The sequence below is a fragment of the Cyprinus carpio genome, unplaced genomic scaffold (assembly GCF_018340385.1).
Source record: "Cyprinus carpio isolate SPL01 unplaced genomic scaffold, ASM1834038v1 S000006721, whole genome shotgun sequence".
Taxonomy (NCBI): Eukaryota; Metazoa; Chordata; class Actinopteri; order Cypriniformes; family Cyprinidae; genus Cyprinus; species Cyprinus carpio.
In genome coordinates this window covers 327,335-349,825 of record NW_024879326.1, presented here as the reverse complement: position 1 = coordinate 349,825, position 22,491 = coordinate 327,335, and the positions used below count along the sequence as shown (strand labels likewise).

The 22,491-nt window shown below is 46.2% G+C and overlaps 2 pseudogenes; both read left to right on the top strand.

Moving 5' to 3' along the window:
* Nucleotides 1-1,532: 1,532 nt before the first annotated feature.
* On the top strand, nt 1,533-8,691 carry LOC122134100 (annotated as a pseudogene).
* Nucleotides 8,692-10,870: 2,179 nt separating this feature from the next.
* Nucleotides 10,871-22,491, top strand: part of LOC122144547 — a 20,202-nt pseudogene continuing 8,581 nt past the window's right edge.

Sequence of the window (22,491 nt, the reverse complement as noted above, 5' to 3'; positions counted from 1 at the left end):
TTCTAGGAAAGATTCTGGAGTGTTTCTGTGGGATTTTTTGGGGGAATGTTGGACTGAACCATTCCAGCACATCCCAAAGCTGTTGGATGGTTTGAGGTCTGGGTGGACCAATCCAGTTCTTCCACACCAAACTCATCCAACCGTGTCTTATGGAGTGTCTTTGTGCACTGGGGCTCAGTCATGCTGGAATAGAAAAGGGTCTTCCCCAAACTGATCCCACAAAGATGGAAGCATAGTATTGTCCAAAATGCCTTGATATGCTAAAGCATTAAGATTTCCTTTCAGTGGAAGTAAGAGGCCTATCCCAACCCCTGAACAACAGCCCCATCCCATTATCTTTACAGCTGGCACAGGGAACCATGTCCTGGTATCCATCAAACCCAGACTCGCCCATCAGACTGTGACAGAACAGGTTTCCTCTGCTCCAGAGTCCAGTATCTGCGTGCTTTACACACTTCATCCTACCGGGCTCAGCATTGGTGATGTGAGGCTTTCCTGCAGCTGTTGAAACCCATCCCATGAAGCTCCCGCCGCACAGTTTTTGTGCTGATATTAATGCCAGTGGACGTTCAGCTGTGTAATCAGCAGAGCGTTGGTGACTTTTACTCTCCGTGTACTTCAGCACTCTGTGACTTTACCTTCTGCTTCGAGGCTGGGATGCTGCTGTTCCTCAACACTTTCCAATAATACTACTAGATGTTTGTGGAATATCTATCAGACAGTGTTGGGGGTAATGCATTACACATAATGCAAATTACGTAATCAGATTACCTTTTTCAAGTAACTAGTAAAGTAACAGCACAGCTGAAAGGTTTGTTTGAGCTGCACCCTCGACTGTACAGACGCCAAACTACAATTCCTTCAGCCTGAGGCTCATTCATTCACTTCTGGTGTGAAAGGCTTTTAAATTTGCCAAAAATATGGTAGCACTTTATTTTACAGTCCTGTTCCTCATGTACATACTATGTACTTATTTTAGTAATTACAATAACTATGGAATAACTAGGTACTAACCCTGAACCTACCCCTAAACCTAACCCTACCCCCATGTAGTTACCTTGTATTACCATAACTTTCTTAGATAAATACACTGTAAGTGCACTATAAGTACATATAAGTACACGTACTGTAAATAAAGTGCAACCTATAACATTTTTATATTAAAAACAAATAAGCAAGTCCAGCCCAGATGAAAAAAAGTAATGCAAAAGTAACATAACACATTAAGTAACTTAGTAATGTAATTAGTTACTTCTTTTATGGAGTAACACAATATTGTAATGCATTACTTTTAAAAGTAATGCAAGTAATGCAAAGTAAGCAGCACGCTTAAATTCACTGAGCCCTTCAGAAATGTAAATGCGGATTGCATGCCTAGGTGAATTTATCCATCTGCGGCAGATTGAAACACCTGAATTCAGGAATTATTAGGAAACATGTCCCAATCCTTTTGTGTCCAGTCTCCTCAGTGACAGTGTTAGTGTTGTAAAATTCATCAATTATGAAACAAATTCAGTTTCTGCCGTAAAGCAGCTCTACAGAAGACAATCCAAGTCGTAATTCAGATCAGATTTTGTTCAGTGCAGGAAGAGACATTTATATTTTTAATTCCTCAGCTGAGAAGGTTTTTGATCTTTTTTTGATACCACCGAACTCTTTGTGATTGATGAAGCAGATGCTTATCTCAGCAGAAGCTGTTTGTGTTCAGTGAACGGTCAGGTTAGTTTGTTTCTGTATGGATATCTTTAGCAAGGACAAAGTCTGGATGGTCATTTTTAGAGTCAGGGTTGATGTGCAAATAAACACTGGCCTGAACCAGACCTGAACGGCCGGATCTGAATGTGAGACTGAGGGAGGATAAAGCGCGTGTGAGAGACAGTGAGTGTGTGCAGTGACTGGAGCGCAGGGGATCTGTCAGGATGGGAGGTGAGTAAGAACTGATGACTGATGCTGAGCTGAAGCCTGGTTCTGATACTGGTGTCAAAGTCTTCAGAGACCTGCTCCTCTAGACCTGATGAAGGATTCTGTGTGAAAGCTTCATGTCATAATGCAATCTTTGCTCAGCTGATGCTTTGACGGAGTTCTGATCTAAACTGTAGAAGTGTTAGTCAGTTATTATAATGGAATAAACATGTAAAAATGCTATAGTGAAACCTGTTAACCACTTAATTGTCAATCAGTACAGTAAAAATTATATATTAAAAGACATTGCACGTCATTTTGATTCTTAAATTATTTAAATATTAAGATTTGTATTCATGTAATTATGCTGTTTTATAATTATTTTATATTATTTTAAAATATTTAAAACTGTAATTAATAAAATGATAAAACTTGTATTTTAAAATCAGCTTAATATTGAATTAAAATATCTATTTACTGTTAAGATCAATTTTGGACTTTTGCACTGTTTTATGCACATTTCTAATTAAAATACAGGTGTATATTTGTAGTTTTCTATATAAATTGTTCCTTGCTCCCTTCATTTGTGATTTGTAATTTTGTATAATAATTGTACAGTAATTATGAATTCTGTCTACATCTAATTAAACTTAAGGCAGACTTCATGGACAATCATTATTTAGTGCAGAGAAGAATCACAATTGAACTGAATCACTGTCAATATGATATTGTATTTACATGTAGTGTGTGTGTGTGTGTGTGTGTGTGTGTGTGTGTGTGTGTGTGTGTGTGTGTTTGTACCTACTATTTTGGGTGGAAATTTGTACCTCGAATCTTTCAAAAACTAATTTTGTGGATGTTTCTAGCTGTGTATAAAAACAATGTGTATGCAATGTCCCCATTTAGATACATGAGTAAACGTGTGTGTGTGTGTGTGTGTGTGTGTGTGTGTGTGTGTGTGTGTGTGTGTGTGTGTGTAAATGTAGTGATGTATTTAAAACCACACCCCCATTAGCTGCCACTCACTCCTGACTCCTCCTTCACATGCCTGTTTTTCATTGGCTGATGCATCTGTCTGTCACGGTGAGGCGTGATCAGGTGTCTGTGCCAGTGATCTGCAGTGAACTTCTTCAGCTCTCTAATGTCTGTCTCATGGATTTCTTTTATCCAGAACTGACTGTTCATTCATCGTCTCTGTCTCCGTCTCCATCTCTGTCTGTCTCTTTGTATTTTGACCTTGCTTTTCTTTTCAAGAGTTTCTCTCTCTATGAACAGAATCTCTGCAGATGCCAGTCAGACGTGCTTCTCTCTTTTGCAGGATCTTGTTTCATCACTTTCACATCAAGCACACTCGTCTGCTCTGTTTTCACTCTTTCTCTCTTCTCTCTTTTCTTTTGTTTTCTTCTTTTCATTTGCTCGTCTTTGACAAACACTCCTCCGTCTGTTCAGCACAAAACATCACAGACATCTTCATCCAGTGAAGTCATGGAGAGAGACCGTCTTCACTGACTCACTGCAAACTACTGATCAGATCAATCAGCAGATCACATGAAAGACTGATTCGAGTGTGAATGAGTTTATTCTGAGTGTGTCATGATGCGAGAGACACAGAGAGAATGGAGACGACCATCAGTTATACAGTTTAGAGTCACCAGACACAAATATTAGGTATTCCAGAGAGACGTGTGGTAAAATAAATGATTGAGTGTTTAATATTTGGTCAAAATGTTCATCTCATTGTGTGATACTTCTGATGGAAAGAACATGAATCTGATTCCTCCTGTCTGTCTGTCTGTCTGTCTGTCTTTCTGTCTGTCTGTTTGTCTTTCTCTACGTCAGTCTGCCCATCTATTTGTCCGTCCATATGTCTGTCTCTGTCTCTCAGTCTTTTTGTCTGTCTCTCTGTCCATCCATCTGTCTGTCTGTCTGTCTGTCTGTGTGCCCGTCTGTCTTTCCATCCATCTATCCGTCTCTGTCTTTTCGTCTGTGTCTATTTGTCTGTCTGTCTGTCCATTCGTTTGTTTGTCCATCTGTCTCTGTCTCTCTGTCTTTTTGTCTGTCTCTATCTGTATGTCCATCCGTCCATCCATCCTTCCATCTGTCTATCTGTCTGTCTGTCTATCTATGTGCCTGTCTGTCTTTCTGTCCATCTGTCTGTCTCTGTCTTTTTTGTCTTCTCTATCTGTCTGTCTGTCCATTTGTCTGTCCATCCGTCCATCCATCTATCTGTCTGTTTTTCTATCTGTCTGTCTGTCCATTTGTCCTGTATGTACATCCGTCCATCCATCTGTCTGTCTGTCCATCCATCCATCCATCCATCCATCCATCCATCTGTCCTGTCTGTGTGCCAATCTGTCTGTCCGTCCATCTGTCTCTATCCATCTGTCTGTCCATTTATCTGTCTGTCAATCTGTCTGTCTGTCCTCCCGTCCATCTGTCCATCTGTCTGTCTGTCTGTGTGCCTGATTGTATTTCCATCCATCTATCTGTCTCTGTCTTTTTGTCTCCATTCATCTGTCTGTCTGTCTCTCTGTGTCTGTCTGTCTGTATGCCCATTTGTTTGTCTGTCCATCTGTCTGTCTCTGTCTTTTTGTCTATCTCTATCTGTCTGTCTGTCCATTCGTCTGTCGATCTGTTTGTCCATCTGTCCGTCCATCTGTCCGTCCTTCTTTCTGTCTGTCTCTATTTCCGTCTCTCACTCTCTGTCTGTCTGTCTCAGCTCGTATCAGGCGTTACTCAGACGTCATGGCTCTGCCGGACTCCTTCATTCAGAAGCAGCAATTGGACGCATCAATGGCCGACACGTTTCTGGAGCATCTGTGTCTGCTGGACATCGATCAGGAGCCGATCACTGCGCGTAACACCAGCATCATCTGCACCATCGGTCAGTCACTGCAGTGCCACAATACACTAATTATTATAATTATATTATTTGAGGTACATATTTACTCTGAATCAGATCATGCTTTCCCTGGGAATCGAACCCATGGCCTTGGTGTTGCTACTGTTTAAGCTACAGGAAAATCTCTTTTGAATATTTTTTATATTTTATAATTTTAAAAAGGCCCCGCCTCCCGCTCCATCACCAAACTGCAGGAGATGGTGAAGGCTGGTATGGACATCGCCAGACTGAACTTCTCTCACGGCTCTCATGAGGTGTGTGTGTGTGTGTGTGTGTGTGTGCACTCGGTATTACACACTTTCAGCATCTCACACGTGTGTCTCTCCTAGTATCATGGAGAGAGGATCCGTAACATCCGTAAGGCGGTGGAGACATTGACCTCTGACCCGCTGTACTACAGGCCTGTGGCCATCGCTCTGGACACAAAACCAGAGATCCGCACTGGCCTGGTTTTAAAGGGGTACGACTGACTGAGTAGAGGAGTGTGTGTGTGATTGTGAGTCAGACGATCAGTGTGTGTGTGTGACAGTCTGCAGACGCTGAGGTGATGCTGGAGCGAGGAGCGTCGGTTCGGGTGGTGACCGCAGAGGTGGATCGTGATAAGACGGACGGGTCTGTGATCTGGATATATTATCCCAGCCTGCCCCGTGTGCTCAAGAAAGGAAGCAGGGTATTCATGCTGATGGGTCCTGCTCTCAAAGTCATGGAGATCGGTAAAATAAAAAAACATCAGCTCATACATCACAATATACTGTACATAAATTGTCTTGATGTAAACATTGACAAAGTAAGTTTTAATTTTTTATGCGGACTAAACTGTTATTTATTGTTCTGCACCTACAAAACAAGAAGCCCTGAGTGATTGCAGACCATCTTTGATATTATTCAAGCAAGGTTTTTTTTACTCTAAAGTTGGTCTTAAATGTTAAGAAAATGAAATTTATGTTGTTATCAAATTCTAGATCAATGTCCAGACAGTTTGATTATCCTCCGGACATTGCAAGGAAATTTTATTACATCTAAAAATAAAGTAAAATCAGTATTTACATCAGTAAAAATATCTGGGCATTATAATTGATAACACATAAAATTTTGGCTCACATATTAATTATTTGAGACAAAAATTAAGGAAAGGAAATAGGGTTTTATTTTAGAAATCTGTTGTTTTTCACACTCCTGCAAAAGAGATTTTAATCTCAGTAAGTTAATTTTTTTTCACCCTGATGAATGAAGCATTTCTTGTCTCCTGAACTCTTCTTCTGTCAGGTGAGACTTGGGTGGAGACTCGTGTCGAGAACGGTGGCACTCTGGGTAGTCGTAAAGGTGTGAATCTGCCGGGGGCAGAGCTGGTGAACCTGCCGGCGGTGAGCGACCGTGACCGAGCCGACCTGTGTTGGTGTGGAGCAGGACGTGGACATCATCTTCGCCTCCTTCATCCGCTCGGCCGAGGACGTGAGGGCCGTGAGGGAGGCGCTGGGAGTCAAAGGACAGAACATCAAAATCATCAGCAAAGTGGAGAGCAGACAGGGTGTTCAGAAGTGAGGCTCAGACACACCTCATGCTTGCAAACTCTTCCACATGTTCCAAAGTCTTGAACACACTTCCTCCATTCACGTTTCCACACGCTTCAACATGTTTCCACACGCTTCAACATGCTTCCTTATGTTTCCAAAAGCTTCAACTTGTTTCCACGTGCTTCCACACACTTCAACACACTTCAACACACTTCAACACACTTCCACTCACTTCAGCACGATTCAACACGCTTCAGCACACTTCAACATGCTACCACACGTTTCCACTCTCTTCCACATGCTTCAACACTCTTGCACACATTTCCACATGCTTCCACATATTTCCACACGCTTCCACGTTCAGTATGGTTCCACACACTCTTGCTCTCTTTTTCCTCAAATCTTGACATTTCTCACGGGAGTTTTTGAGGAGATCCTGAAGGAGAGCGATGGCATCATGGTGGCCCGCGGTGACCTGGGCATCGAGATCCCGGCAGAGAAAGTTTTCATTGCGCAGAAGATGATGATCGGACGCTGTAATTCTGCAGGAAAACCTGTGATCTGTGCCACACAGGTGCGTCATATGTGATTCTGGTGATTAGCTTCAACAATAAACTAATGAGAATTTTGCTCATGCAAATCAAGACTGTGTGCTTATTAGATCAGCACTTATAAATAAATGTATAAGACTAATTTAAATCTAATGTATTTAATATGTATAATAATACATATCTATAATATGTAATTAAAATTATATAAATTATATTCAAATATTTCATTAAATAGAACATTTAAAATGATTTAACCATATAAAATAAAATATATACAATTATGTAAATTCCCTAATTTTCTGTAAATGAATGTTCTTTAAGTTTTAAACTTAAAGAAAGAATTTACATGACCTTTTCTATTCATTTGTGAAATACAGGGATTTTGTGGGTGTTTTTTTTTTTTTTTTTTTTTTTTTTTTTAAATAGTGCAAGGTTTTTTCCATGAAGTATAGAAATCAGTTTTTTTTTAATTTCCTTCATACATCCCAGTTTCCAAGAACAGGTATTTCTTACTTTAGAGGAGAAACTGATTTGATGAGAATGTATTCTGATACTGACAGCTGATGTTGAGTGTGTTGCAGTGCTGCGCTGACACATTGCACTGTGTGTGTGTGTGTGTACAGATGCTGGAGAGTATGGTCCAACACGCGTCCCACCCCTGCAGAGAGCAGCGATGTGGCCAATGCGGTGCTGGACGGAGCCGACTGCGTCATGCTGTCTGCAGAAAACGGCCAAAAGGACACTTCCCTGTAGAAGCTGCTTGCCATGATGCACTCGGTGTGTGTGACTGTGTGACCTCTGACCCCTGACTGGACGTCCACAGCCGTCTCACTCTCTGTCTGTGTGTGTGTGTCAGATCTGTCGTGAGGCTGAAGCGGCCATCTTTCATCAGCAGCTGTTTGAAGAGCTGCGCCGTTTGACCCCACTGAGTTCCGACCCCACAGAGGTCACAGCCATCGGAGCCGTCGAGTCGTCCTTCAAATGCTGCGCTGGAGCCATCATCATCCTCACCACATCCGGCAGGTACACGCACACACACACACACTCACACACAAACACACTCACACACTCACACACACACACACACACACACTCACACTCACACACACACACACACACTCACACTCACTCACACTCACACTCACACACTCACACACTACTGTCCAATGAGACAAAGAGACAAACGCATTGTCTTTCTTGCAAACATGTTTTTTATGTCTTCATCATGTGGTTTATGTTTGGTGTTTTTGGACTGAGTCTCTGTGTGTGTGGTGCAGGTCGGCTCATTTATTATCTCGATATCGTCCTCGCTGTCCGATCATCGCTGTGACGCGTAACGTTCAGGTGGCCCGTCAATCACAGCTGCTCCGCGGCGTTTTCCCCGCCCTCTTCCGAGCTCCGCCCGCTGACATCTGGGCTGATGATGTGGACAACCGTGTGACCTTTGCGATGGACATCGGTGAGTGTGTGTGTGTGTGTGTGTGTGTGTGTGTGTGTGTGTGTGTGTGTGTGTGTTTGTGTGTGTGTGTGTGTTTGTACAGTATTTGTGTGTGTAACGTGTGTCTGTGTGCAGGTAAAGCGCGGGGTTTCTTCACAGTGGGTGATATAGTGATCATCGTCACCGGCTGGAGTCCCGGATCTGGACACACAAAGATCATGAGGGCGGTCACTGTGCCCTGAACGCACAGCCTCTGATTCGCTGGAGTCACTGATTGACAGTTCTGTGCTAATTAACTCTCATTATGTGTGTCAGTGTTGATTTCTGCTTCACTTACAGCCTTTATATGTAAATCATTTCTATAGCAATAAATGAATGAAATAAGCCATTTGTGATGTTTTTATTTTCCTGTGATGATAAACTGCAAACACGCAGTTCCTCCTCATGCGCTGAGAGCAGCACACGCGTGTGTGAGTCACCACAGACTCCTGATATTTAACACCGCTATTTTGTTAAGACTTTGAATTGGTACAATATCAAAAAACTAACCAAACTTGACTAGTACATTAAAAATAAAATAAAAATAAATAAATAATTCGATAAATCACTGAGAAACTTTAAAAACTTTTTAGGTATAATCAAATTGACTGAGCAAATCATTTCAACTTAAATTATATTAACCTGACAAAAACAACAAGAATCTGAACTTAAAAAAATAAGTTGAAATTGGTTGAATTAATTTCATGAATTAAAGTAAAGGAAAACAGCTCTAAACGAATATGTGTCTGGATTTTGATGTGAGAGACAACGGGAGATGCACTTTTTTACTGGAGGAAGAGGTTATTATGGATTATGAACTCTATGTATTTGAGTTAAAAACATCTTAATGCTGGATTTGTTTCAGCTTTTGTCTTCTCCAGATGTTCACTGATGGACTGGAGTGCTGTGGATTATTGTGATGTTTTTATCAGCTGTTTGGACTCTCATTCTGACGGCACCCATTCACTGCAGAGCATCCATTGTTGAGACACTGATGTAGTGACACATTTCTACAAACCTAATGAAGAAACACACTCATCTACATCTCAGATGATCTGAGGGTGAACACATTTTCATTTTTTTGGAGAACTACTCCTGTAAAGATGCTGCTGTTTTGGTGGTTTATGTGATGTTTGAATGATGAAGCAGGAGTCAGAGCTTCCATTAAAGCTTTTAACTTTTGACAATGATGTGACTGTTTGTTCACGTAGACGCTTTTGGATCAGGTATGTAAGAGTTAGTTTTGTCTATCTCATATTTATTTGTATAGAGCTGTTCACTTTGTTTCAAAGCATGCAGCTCTACAGACAATCACAGTGTTAGTGTTTATAATATCCGAATATCATCATGTCTTATTGTCTCATTTATCAGATCAGAGCTGGACAATAATATAGTTTACATTTTGTCATAGGCGTATATATCCTAATATAGAATGTGACTGTGAAAATGATCTCAAGTGTGTCTGAAGCTCCAGCTCGAGATGAGAATATATACTGTATTTAAACCTCTTCTGATGAATTCATCATGTGTGCTTGAGCTTTTGAATCCTTCTTTTTTTATTTATGAAAAGCTCTTTCTAATAGTGAAATAATTTATTGATATCCAGATCGGATGTGAATATGAGGCTGTTTGTGTATCTGGCTCTCATTATGATTGCGAATTTCTTAATTGGCTTTAGATGTTCAATGTCAGAGAAACAGACATCAGTGACTAACAGCTCTCTCTCTCTCTCTCTCTCTCTCTCTCTCTCTCTCTCCTCCCGCCTCCGTGTCGTCATGGTGACGCGCCGGTGACGCGCACTCATACCTGAGCCGCAGAAGCGCGGACTGGAGCCGGTCGGGCACGCGGGTGACAGGGATGCTGCTGCTGCCATGGCAACAGACATTCACGCGCTTCACACATTAATTTAATGTTTATTTAATACCACGTTCGTCCTTCCCGTCACGCGGGATCCGGAATCCGACGCTGCGATCGCGTGAAGCTCAAACAAGTGACAGTGATGAATGCGAAGGAGCGACGCGAGGCGCGCTGGATAAACGCCTGATAATCGTGCGTTTAAAGGGGGCAGATGAATCACGCGCGTCTGACAGCAGCTCCGGTGCGTTTCTCATCCGTTTCTCCTGTTGCGCATCTGATGATGATGATGATGATGCGCCTTCACACGTCTGACTGACCGGTGTGTGTGTGTGTGTGTGTGTGTGTGTGATTGGCAGATGAATGCCCTTTATCTGTGTCGCTCCTTGACATCGTTCTTATATAAGCGCGTCGTTGAGCGCGAGACATCACCGTGACAACACCGAAATCACGGAACCCGTGACCGTTCGGAGAGATGCTGACCGGTTGTCGGAGCGGCTGGGAGCGCCTGGGCCTCAAGGACAAGGAGAAATGAGGAGAAATGACGGACGGCGCGTGAAGAAGAGCGCGTCAAGGACGAAAGGGGGCGTCAGCGACGCGCGCCTAATTCAAGTGCGTTCGACCGCGATGAGGAAGCCGTCGGGGGGCAGCGCGGCGGGGCGAGAGGCGTCCTCCGGAGGAAGCGTGAAGGAGAATCCGTCGTTTTACCGGCGCTGAGGTCAAACTGACCTGAGCTCGTTCTTCAGCGTAATGACAGATCAGAGACAGAACAGACCCGTGTTTATCTGACAGAAGAGCAACAACAGGTCACTGTGTGCGTGTGTGTGCGTGCGTGTGTGTGTGTGTGTGCGTGCGTGTGTGCGCGCTCTCGCTGCTGGCGCTGGCATGGATGGTGGCACCGGGGCTTCCGCGGGCACGGACCCTCGCCCCGCTCGGAACGGGGACTCTAAGCGGCGCAGTAAAAGCAGTCTGCCGTCTCCCGGTTACCGTCTCTCCCAGGCGTCTCTGGAGGGGGACCGCGGGGAGCCGCTTCCCGGGCGCCGCCGCCTCTCCATCATGAGCTCCACGCGCGACAGCGGCCAGTTCCGCCCGGGCACCGCAGCCGGAACCCGACCACCCCTCTGCCCCTGCCGCTGCCCACGCCGGCTCCGCCCCGCCCACCGTGCAGCGCTCCGTGGGCTTCGCCGCATCCCGAGCCGCTCTGGCATCCACCTCTTCCTCCACCGAACCGGGATGGTCGTGGTGGCCGCCGGTCCCGAGACTACCACCACCACAGCGGCCGGGACCCCTGAGGCTGGTCCGGGGCTGGACGGTGAGGATTACAGCTACTCGAACCAGTCCACCTTCATCCAGAGGCAGTTCGGAGCCATGCTGCAGCCCGGCGTCAACAAGTTCTCCCTCCGCATGTTGGGCAGCCACAAGGCCGTGGCTCTGGAGCAGGAGAGGCTCAGATCGGCCGGAGCCTGGATCATACATCCCTATAGCGACTTTAGGTACACACACACACACACACACACACACACACACACACACAGAGCAGAGAGAGAGAGAGAGAGAGAGAGAGAGAGAGAGTCTGTTTGCACCTGTGACTGACATGTGTCAGTCAGTGATTTGATTACTAATTTCAGCCAGATCACTGGACTGGTCAAAAGTTTGGAGTGAGAGATTTGGTAATGTTTTTGTTTTTAGTCTATTCTGTTATGCTAGACTGGATTTGTTTAATTAAAAATAGTAAAAAGTAAAAGTAAAAATGTGAAATATTATTACAATTAAAATAGCTGTTTTTTTAATGTGAATATCTGTTAAACTGTCATTTATTTCTGTGCTCAAAGCTGTATTTTCAGCATCATTACTCCAGTCTTCAGTGTCACATGATCTTCAGAAATCAGTGTACTCAAAGCTGTATTTTCAGGGTCAAGAAACATTTTCTGATTATTATCAATGTTGAAAACAGTTGTGCTGCTTGCACAGTATTTTTGTGGAAACTGATACATTTTTAATTTTTAGGATTCACAGATGAATAGAAAGTTCAAAGAGGCACCATTTATTTTAAATAGAAATCTTTTGTAACATTAGAAATGTCACTTCTGATCAATTTAATGCATCCTTGATGAAATAAAAGTATTAAACAGTTATAGTAACCCCAAACTTTCACTAAACTGTCAGCATAACAAAAGTTTTTCCCACAAAAGTTAATATGAGCTTAAGTGTGTTGTGTCCAGTTCAGCTCACTATTATTTCGATAAAGTTGAGATGCACTTGTTGTTGATGTCAGACATTCTAATGATTCTTTGAAGTCTTGAGTGTGTATACGTTTTTTGTTTCTTCAAATGATGAATATTCTGTTCATTTTAAACTGCATGTAAGTGGTTTTAGTGCAGCAGGTGATTGACAGGTGAGCAGGCATGTGTCCAGTGATGTTTCTGTGATGTTTCTGACAGACTCCAACTGAGTTTCAGTGACCAGATCACAGCGTTTTGTACGTGATTCACACACTGTCTGTCTCTGAACAGATGTAATACCAGCTGGAATCAGATGTAGAGACAGACAGCAGACTAAATTATAATTCATACAGACAGACAAACAACACACAAACAGATAGGCCTATTAAACTAAACGGAGATTAGGCTGTAGCTGCTGTTTCTTTACTCTGGTTTGGACTCAAAACTGTTAGAATAAGGTGAGTTGGCTTCTTTATGGACCCCTGCTGCCCAGCCCCTTCAGTAATCCATGGTCAAACCTGCAACTCTAAACTATAGTTGCAGTTTCACACTGGAGAATTTACACAAAACACACACTGAGCACTGGCTCTCAGACAAACGGACAACATCTTCTGGATTCTCTGGGGGGTTCATTTCTAGGGCGATTATTGCTAGGTGGTTGCTAGGGAAGTAACACATCGTGTGTGCTTGCAGGTGTAATGAATGTTGTGTTACAGCAGACAGATAGCAGAGCAGCAACATCTGAATATGCATATGAGCACCAATTAGTCTGTCTACTGTCAGAAATTCAGCATGGATCAAATATTCATAATGTGATGCATTATTCATCCAATGTATGCATAATGCATAATTCAATCAGCTACAATTTCAATTACGTTAAACTGGAAATAGCAATAAAGAAATAAAGAAATGAGGCAGAAAAAGTCAGTCAGATGGTTCAAAACTCGCTCCTGTCCGTCTATTGGAGATTATGAGCAGATTATTACTGATCACTGATTGCGCGACACACACTTTGAGTGAGGGAGTGTGTGTGTGTGTGTGTGTGTGATGCGGTGTGTGTCCCGTGTGTGGTGTGTGTGTGTGTGTGTGTGTGAGCCCAGACCTGCTCAAATGTCCCAGTTTCTCCAGAAATGGTGTATCATCCAGGATGTTTGAGCTGTTCGTAGGGTGACAGCAGCCATCATTACAAAACACAAACTCACATGTCACACAGATGCTCACACAAACTCACTCACACTCACATGCACTCACACACAATCACACTCACTCACACTTACTCACATGCAGTTACACTCACTCACATGCGTAGTCACAGTTCACTTACACTCCCTCACATACAGGTCACAATCACCCATACTACACACTCACTATCATCATGCAGGCACACTTCACACTCACTCACATGCAGTAAACACACGTACTCACACTCAAGTTACATGCAGTCACACTCACTTACACTCACTCACATGCCCAGTCACACCTATTCACACTCAATCACATGCAGTCACACTCAAGTTACACTCACTCACACTCACTCACTCACTTACACTCACTCACATGCAGTCACACATACTTACACTCACTCACAATCACTCATACGCAGTCATACTCACGTGCACTCACTACATGCAGTCCCACATACTCAACACTTACACTCACTCACATCGGCAGGTCACACCATACACTCACTCACACGCAGTCATACTCACGTGCACTCACTTAAATTCAGTCACACACACATACTCACACGCAGTCATACTCACGTGCACTCACATGCAGTCACACTTACACTCACTCACATGCAGTCATACTCACGTGCACTCATCGATGCAAGTCACACTTACACTCACTCACATGCAGTCATACTCACGTGCACTCACATGCAGTCAGACACAACTCACTCAAATGCAGTCGCAAGTTTACACTCACTCACATGTAGTCACACTCACTTACACTCGCTCACATGCAGTCACACTCACTCACACTTACTCACATGCAGTTACACTCACTTACGCTTACTCACATGCAGTCACACTCACTTACACTCGCTCACATACAGTCACACATACTCACACTCACTCACATGTGCAGTCACACTCACAATCACCTCCACACTGCAGTAACACATACTCTTCACTTACATGCAGGCACACTCACTTACCACTCACTCACATGCAGTCACACAATAGTCACACTCACATAGCACCATGCAACATCCCACTCAATTACCACTACACTCTCACACTCACTCCACTCATCTGCACACATCACTCACATGCAGTCACACATGCTTTACATCCACTCACACTCACTCACATTCGCAGGTCATACTATACGTGCACTCAGATTACATGCAGTACACACATACTCACACTTAACACTCATCAACATGCAGTCACCCATACTTACACTCACTCACACTCACTCCACACGCAGTATACGTCACGTGCACTCACTTACTAATGCAGTCACACATACTCTCACTCACCACTCACTCACAGCGCAGTCACACTTACACTCACTCACATGCAGCGAAGACCATACTCACGTTGCACTCATCACACGTGCAAGTACCACTCACTCACAAACGCAGTCATACTCACGTTTGCAATCACTCACATGCAGTCCCACACTCACTTACACACTCCCATGCAGTCACACTCACTCACACCGTGCTCACATATAGTCACAACATACTCACACTCATCACATTGCAGTTACACTCACTTACAGGACACTTACGCTTGTCACACTCACTTACACTCGCTCACAGCACAGTCACAACATACTCATAATCACTCACATGCAGTCACACATACTCACAACTCTCTCACATGCAGTCATACTCACTTACACTCGCTCACATGCAGTCACACTCACTCATCACTCGCTCCATATAGTCACACATACTCACACTCACTCACATGCAGTTTACACCTTCACTTACAGTAAATCAACATGCAGGCACACTCACTTACACTCGCTCACATGGCAGATCACACATATTCACACGCACTCACATGCAGTCACCACTCACTCACATGCAGTCGCACTCACTCACACGTTACTCCTCATGCAGTTACACTCACTACACTAACTCATACGCAGTCACACTCGCTCACATGCAGTCAACACATACACACTCACATTGCCAGTCACACATACTCACACTCTCTCACATGCAGTCACACTCTCTCTATGCAGTAAAACATTCACTTACACGCACTCACACTCCATCACTTAATGCACGTAAACACTCACTTACACTCAGTCACATGCAGTCACACATATTCACACTCAGTACATGTAGTCACACATACGCACCAGCACTCATGCAGTCACACTCACACTCACTCACACACAGTCACACTCACTTACACTCACTGACATGCAGTCACACAAACTCACACTCACTTTACATGCAGTCACACTCACTATTCACTCAGACTCCACACTCACCCAGATGCAGTCACACTCACTCACATGCAGTCACACATACACTTCACTCACATGCAGTCACACTCACTCACATGCAGTCACACTCTCACATGCAGTCACACTCACTTACACTCACTCACACTCACTCACATGCAGTCACACATTCACCTCACATGCAAATCACAACTCACTTCACATTGCAGATCACACATACTCACCACTCTCTCACATGCAGTCACACTCAACATCACACACACTCACTCACTAACACAGGATCACATACAGTCACTACTCACTTACATGCAGTCACACTCACCTCACACTCACTCACATGGAGTCACACTCACTCACACTCACTCACATGCAGTCACACTCACACTCATCATATTGCAGTCACACTTACTCACATGCAGTTCACACTCACTCACACTCACACTCACTCACTCACCATGCAGTCACACTCATACACATACAGTCACACCACACTCACTCACATGCAGTCACACTCATTCACTCACTCATATGCAGTTCACACTCACACTCACATCACATGCAGTCCACACATACAGGATAACCAGTTGAGTCCTCTGAACAAGTCTGGTCTTTTGCTGCAGCCTGGAATTGAACTGCTGGTTTTGTCTGGCAAGAGGAGAAATGAGCCTGGTTTCTCCCAAGGTTTTTTCTCCATTCTGTCACCGATGGAGTTTTGGTTCCGTGCCGCTCTCGCCTCTGGCTTTGCTTAGTTGGGGACACTTTCCATTTGGCCGCACATATCGTTGACTTGATTTGAAAAATGATTGCACAGATACTATTTAAACTGAAAACTGAGCTGCATGATTGACATCACTGTAATTCAGTGATGAAACTGACTTTAACTGTCATTTTTGCATTATTGACACACTGTTTTCCTAATTTAATGGTTCAGTTGCTTTGGACACATATCCGTTTTGTTTGAAGCGAAGATCTAAATAAAGGTGACTTGACATACTCACACACAATACATTTTATGCATTTCGCAGACCGCTTTAAGCCAAAGTGACTGAAAGTGCATTCAGGGAAATAAATTTTTTTTTAACTAAATTTGCGTTGTTTTTTTTTTAGTGTGTTCCCCCGTGGAATTGGAGAACCAACCTTCTGCACTGCGTAAAATTAATGCTCTATCAGCTGAGGCAAACTCACTGGTACAGTCAACATCACACCAACTCCACATTGCCAGTCACAAATTACTTCCACACTCACATGCAAGTCACACTCACACTATACTCACATGCAGTGCACATTCCCTTCCATCAACACACTGAGTCACACAGTTACACAGTGAAAAGTAAAGTGACTACACATATCTACACAGTCACACATACTCACCCACACGTGTGCACCACCATGATACACAGTCACACTGTCACACGCAGTCACTTCTTACACTTCACACAACTCACATGCATTTCACATGCAGAGTCACACATAAACACACTCACACCACATCACACACAGACACACACACATACACACTCAAATGCAATATCAGTGATGTGTGTAAAGACGTTGCTTAGCTGGACTCCTGCATTACTGTATTATCGCTACCATGCCGCTCTAGACATCTCTCATAGGGGAAGATGAATCAATAATATTGATCTCATAACCGCAGACAGAGATAATCAGATCTCTTACAGACAGACACAGAGTGACGGAAATATGAAAAACAGAGACGCGAAGACGTGATCAGCTTCTTGTTACACTACCACCATCAGTGCTTGCTTCATGCCTAATGGAAAGAGTTAGAAAGTCTTTAATTTTTTGGCAAACAAAGTGCTGCAAACTAGTTTACTGGTTTATAAACATGGAAGAAAATATTGTTAATCTTTACAAATTTTTATAACTATTATGCTTATATTAACTTAATCCACGTCTGTACTTATACTTTTGTAACAATTTTTTCTCTTCTGTGTGTATACTCCGATATTTTCAGAAAGTAAATGTGACCTACCATAACAGTTTACACAGCAGTACTTTAACATTTCCAGACACTCGTGCATAAGTGTAACCGCCCTACTTTTGATTATCAATCCAAAAGTTGCTAATTCCATACATCCTTGTAAATGTACAAGGAATTCCATTTTGTACTGGCTTCTGTCTACTTTTTCATACTATGAATTCAGACACACACTCTTTTTACATTGTTCTCTTACATATAGTGAAGTGTGTATTCATAAAGAGCTGCTCAAAACGGTCCATTGTGTGACAAAGGGTTTTGCTGGGATCTTCCTCATGCTGCTGCGGATGGTGGGACAAAAAACCTCATCACCTTCCGGTGGGAATCACCTTCTTCAAGGATGAGACAACTACTCCTTGGATCATTTTCAATGTGGTGTCGACAGAATACGCTCTTAGCCTGGTGGATCTGGTGCTGAACTTTCGCACCGGGATTGTGAAAGAGGACAGTACGGAGTATCCTCCTGGACTCCCCAAGGCCATCCTGCTTCAGCGCTACCTGAAGAGCTGGTGTCCTCGTGGACTTCGTGTCCTCGAATCCCCGTGGATTTATATTCTTCATGATGTGGACCTGTCTCTCTCGTCCTGGACTCAGAGGTCTGTCTCCTCTCGCTGCAATGTCAGTTTCTGTGATATCGGAATTATGTATTCTTTCAATTAAAGATATGAGTTAAAACATGATGAATTAAAAAGAATTAAACAGTTAATCCAGCAGTTTGCTACTGTGGTGTGGCTGTAGTTTTTACTCTTTCTCTCGTGCTACTGTCCTTCAAACCTGAAGTGATTTTCTGTCTTTCTTGGTCAGTGAAGAACACAAAAGAAGAGTATTTGATAAATGTTCCCAACATCCAAATATGTCCTTGTGTTCCACAGAAGAAAGAAAGAAAATCTTCAAGTTTGGGAACGGACATAGAGCCGTAAGGCAATTTTGGGCTAAACCAGTCCAATTAACCAGCGGAAGTCATCCATGGTCATAGGTCAATGTCAATATTAAATAGCAGTTATGCGATTGCAGATTGTTGAATAAGGAGCTACCACAGGGATGAACTTAGGAAGGATAACGGTGAATGTGGGTAAAATGTATCAATTATGAAACAAATCTCAGCTAGTATGAAGCAATCTACAGACAGGACAATGAAGTCATTATCAGATCAGTTCAGTTGTTTTTGCCAGCAGCGTCCGTGGACAGTTAAAATCAATTATATTACTGAGTAGGAGTATCTTTTGCTGTCTACATAAAGCGTAAATGAATCTGTGTGAATGTGGGTGGTTTGGGTCTCACGCAGTTTGTACCGGACGGCCCGAGCGCTGCGGATAGTTCGGTTCACTAAGATCCGAGATTGCTGCGAGGCCTGCTAAGTTATGTCCGGACTCATAACGCTAATCAACCAGTGGGAGGAAGGTGGACACACAACACCATCACACAACACCTCACACACATCCACCACACCCCCACCCCCCCGCCCACACAAACAAAAAACCACACATCACAACACCACACATCACAAACAACCAACACACAGACAACCCAAAAAAAAAAAAAAAAAAAAAAAACCCCAACCCACACAACACACAAAACAATCACGACTCACACACACACACACACACATCAACGACACATAACATACGACACACACAAAGCCAAACCACCCAAAACCCCAACCACATACAAACACACACACAACACCCAGCGCACACAACAACAGCACACCCCACGCTAAAAAACAACCAAAAAAAACAACAAAAACAAACAAAGCGAAAAACAAAAACAAAAACAAAAAAACACCACACCAACACACACGGCACACACACACCACACCACCCGCCACCCGGCGCGGCGACACACACACACCCACCACACACCGGCGCCACACCACCACACACACCACACCACACAAACCACCACACCACCCACACACACACCACACACACACACTCACCCACACACAAACACACCACATACACACACACCCCCCACCCCCCACACACCACCCAAACACTCCACACAACACCCCCCCACACACCCCCCACACCACCCCCCCCACATACCACCCCTCCCCCACTCTCCCTCCCCCCCCCCACCCCCCCCCACCTACATCTTTTCTTTTTCTTCGCCTTTCTTATCCTTCTTTTGCATTAATTCTATTACCAGTTTTGACTTATATTTCCTGTATTGCACAGTTTTGCACTTCTGAAAGCCACATTCTGCACATTGTGCCAATCGCCCTGCAAATGCCAGCTCCACCTCCATCCTGTTAGAAGCCACGTCACACTTCCTTTTTTGTGTGTGGACCCGAATGTGATATGTACCCTTTTGATAAAAGTCAGACTTCTTAGTTAATTATTCACCGTCTGAGTTTGATCTCTATATAAAACGATAAATTGTGAGATAGATTTCAGGAAATTGGCAAGACAAAAAGTGCGTTTTTTCTTTTTATTTCATGGCCGGAACACGCCGCTTTCATATATATCTCCCAACCCTAGCATGATGTTTCCAAAATTCAGTGAGTAAATTGTGTAAATATCATGGTCTCAGTAATGGTGAGCAATAACTTGTGATAGTGGTTTATGTCTGAATCAGCAGATGAAACATGCACACAGAATGAATGGGTTTATAAATAGGAGAGATAGAGTGAGTATGTGGTGTGGCGCAGATCTTCCACATGACTATGCTGGCCACGCATGGTGCGGATCGGTCAATCTGATCCGGATGATGCGCCTGCTGTGTCCTGGGACGGATGTCTGCAGTCCTGGTCCGATGCTGCAGACTTCCCACCCGACTGCTGGTTCTCGCAAAAACAACATGTTTGAGGACCCTTTCTGACACATGAGTGACTGTTTTTCAAACAGGTGTCACAAACGCTCGTCATTGTCAGTCCTCATGTACCCCGCCCCCAAACCCACATCAATAGATCAGTGTGAAGAGTCAACGGGTTTGTTTGAAAGCTCACGTGAAATTGCTCAACACTGTCCATCACAGCATGAACAGCTGATTTGGGTGGTATTAGCGGGGTTTGTTTGGTGTGGGGGGGGGGGGGATGGTTGGGGGGGGGGGGGGTGGTGGGTGGGGGGGGTTGGGTGTGGTGGGGGGGGGGGGGGGGGGGGGGGGGTGGGTTGGGGGGGGGGTGGGGGGGGGTTTGAGGGGGGGGGGGGGGGTGGGGGGGGGTGTGGGGGTGGGGGGGGGGGGGGGGTGGTGTGTGTGTGGTGGGGGGGGGGTGATGGGGGTGGGGGGGGGGGGGGGGGAGGGTTGGAGGTGGGGGGTGAGGGTGTGGGTGGGGGAGTTTTGTGGTGGGGGGGGGGGTGTGGGATGTATGTTGGGGGGGGGGGGGGTGTTGTATGGGGGGGGGTGGGCGGGGGGGGGGATGGGGGGGGGGGGGGGTGGGGGGGGGGATGGGTGGGGGGGAGGGGGAGGGAGGGGGGTTGGGTGGGGGGGGGGGGGGGGGGTGGTGGGGGGGGGGGTTGGGAGGGGGGGGGGGGGGGGGGGGGTGTATGGGGGGGGGGGGGGGGGTGGTTGGGGGGGGGTGTGGGGGGGGGTGGGGGGGGGGGGGGGGGTGGGTGGTGGTGGGGTGGGGGTGGGTGGGGGGGGTGGGTGTGTGTGGGGTGGGGGGGGGGGTTGGGGGGGGGGGGGGGGGGGGGGGTGGGGGGGGTGGGGGGTGGGGTGGTGTGGGTTTGTGGGGGGGGGGGGGGGGGTTGTGTGGGGGGTGGGGGTGGGGTGTTGGGGGTGGGGGGGGTGGGGGGTGGGGGGGGGGGGGGGGGGGGTTTGTGGGGGGTGGGGGGGGGGGGGGGGGGGGGGGTGGGGGGGGGGGGGGGGGTTGGGGGGGGGTGGGGGGGGGTTGGGGTGTGGGGTGGGGGTTGGGGGTGGTGTTGGTGTGGGGGGGTGGGGGTGGGTGGGGGGTGGGGGGGGGGGGGGGGGGGGTGGGGTGGGGGGGTTGGGGGGGGGTGGGGGGGGGTGTGGGGGGGGGGGTTGTGGGGGGTGGGGGGGGTGGGGGGTGGGGGGGGGTGGGGGGGTGGGTGTGGGTGGTTGGGGGTTTGGGGGGTGGGGTGGGTGGGGTGGGTGTGGGGGGTGGGGGGGGGGTGGGGTTGGGTGTGGGGTGTTGTTGGGGGGGGTGGGGGGGTGGGGGGGGGGGGGTGTGGGGGTGGGTGGGGGGGGGTGGGGGGGGGGGGGGGGTGGGGTGGGGGGTGTTGGGGGGGGGGGGTGGGGGGGTGTTTTTGGGGGGGGGTGGGGTGGGGTGGGGGGGGGGGGGGGGGGGTGGGGGGGTGGGGGGGGGTTTGTGTGGGTGGGTGGGTGGGGGGTGTGGTGGGGGTGGGTGGGGGGTTTGGGGGGGGGGGTGGGGGGTGGGGGGGGTGGGGGTGGGGGGGGTGGGGGTGGTGGGGTGTTGGGGGGGGGGGGGGGGGTGGTGTGTGGTTGGGGGGGGGTTGTGTGTGTGGGGGTGTGGGTGTGGGGGGGGGGTGTGGTGTTGTGTGTTGTGTGGGGGGGTGGGGGTGGGGGGGGGGGGGTGGGGGGTGGTGTTTTGTGGGGGGGTTTTTTGTGTGTGTTTTGGGTGGGGGGTTGGGGGGTTGTGGGTGGGGGTTTGGGGTGGGGTTGGTCGTTGGTGTGTTTGTGGGGGGGGGGGGGGTGTGGGGGTGGGGGGGGGGTTTT